This window comes from Triticum aestivum, chromosome 4A (genome assembly GCF_018294505.1).
Source record: "Triticum aestivum cultivar Chinese Spring chromosome 4A, IWGSC CS RefSeq v2.1, whole genome shotgun sequence".
Taxonomy (NCBI): Eukaryota; Viridiplantae; Streptophyta; class Magnoliopsida; order Poales; family Poaceae; genus Triticum; species Triticum aestivum.
The window spans coordinates 537,186,618-537,188,120 of record NC_057803.1 but is presented as its reverse complement, the minus strand read 5'-3'; the positions used below and the strand labels follow the sequence as shown (position 1 = coordinate 537,188,120).

The 1,503-nt window shown below is 43.0% G+C and overlaps 1 pseudogene; it reads right to left on the bottom strand.

Annotated features, from left to right (window-relative positions):
* Window positions 1-392: 392 nt before the first annotated feature.
* LOC123082228 (uncharacterized) lies at window positions 393-729 on the bottom strand (annotated as a pseudogene).
* Window positions 730-1,503: the final 774 nt, after the last annotated feature.

Sequence of the window (1,503 nt, the reverse complement as noted above, 5' to 3'; positions counted from 1 at the left end):
AGCAGGACCATGTTGTTGTGGCAGCATACTACCCCCAACTAGATCTTTAGAAGATAAACACCGGTTGTGACCAAGCCAAGCTAAAATCAACTAAACCAACAAGCAGAGGAATAAAATATCACAAGACAACCAAACTGGAATCTCCTAGCAAGGACTGAGAGACGAGTTTCGAGATTATAGAACACCTAAACAAACAAGAAAAAGGAGCAGTGCAGATGTTGATTGTGATACCATGTTGTCCCCTTCATGTTCCATCAACCGCTCCGTCTACACCATGGGGACATCATAAGCATGAAGACACTATTTATCTGCAGTCCACTTCAAGAACAACTGCTATATGTTAGAACTAAATAGCCGGTGAAAACCGACTACTGATGATCAGCTGTCATCGTTCACAGTAGCTTCACGCTGGCGCCCGTGAGAGAATCGATGACAACCTTGACCTTGACATGGTACGTCTGGTCTCTCCACATGGAGACAGACACTGTGGGGACGCCCTGGACAGCAGGCGCTCACCGAGCACCTTCCCGATCTTGGCCACGTCCTGCTTCTACTCCATGCCCGGCCTCAAGATCTTCTCATGTGAGCTCGTTGCACACGCGATAGTCACCCGATGGGCGTGTGGATGATCTGGGCGCTCACAAATTTGTTTGTGAAGTGCATCTTCAGAACATAAGGCATCAGGAACTTGGTGATTGTAGGCGGCCTAGTTGGAGCAGGGATAACCATTTCAGCTGCTCCCTCCATAAACAAATATAAGAGTGTTTAGTTCACTACTTTAGTGATCTAAACGCTCTTATATTTCTTTACAAAGGGAGTATGTAGTTAAGGAGTAAATTGCCAAAACCACCACAATTGCATCGCGCAGTGCAAAAAATCATTGTTTTCATAAAAGTTTGTCGAAAATACTGATTTTAAGTAATTGTTTGCTGAGGACACTAAATGCCTGACTGACCGCCGCTCAGCAGGAGGATGATATTCACTTATTTTTCCTTTGTGACTTTGCTAGAGTAGCTTGGTTTTCTTCTCCTTGGTTTCTTAGATCTGACACTCTGATTCAGGGCCATGACTCAATGCATTCTATTCTCGTTCATCTTGTTTCGATGGGTCATCCCTATGCTTCCTTGCAAAATGTTTTGAATTTTTTATGGTGCATTTGGAAAGCTAGAAATGATTTCCTATTTGAACGTAAAAGGCACCTTCCTTATCAAGTTCACATTGTTGCTGCTAATATGGATTATGCTTCGTGCGAAAAATCTTTGCTCCCTTCTAACAATAAAATTTGCGCTAATACTCAACATGATTTACATGAGATTCCCGAGCAAGGGAAAACTGTTAAATCTGATTTGCCGATCAATGGAGCTAAAATCTTTTCAAATGCAACTTTTAGATCTTCAAAAATTTCAGGTCTTCCCCAAGGACAAGTGAGGACAGGTGTAGGAGTCTACTTTTGTCCTCCTTCCTCTCAGGGAGAACTTAATAGTCAGGTTCAAGCTTCAGCGC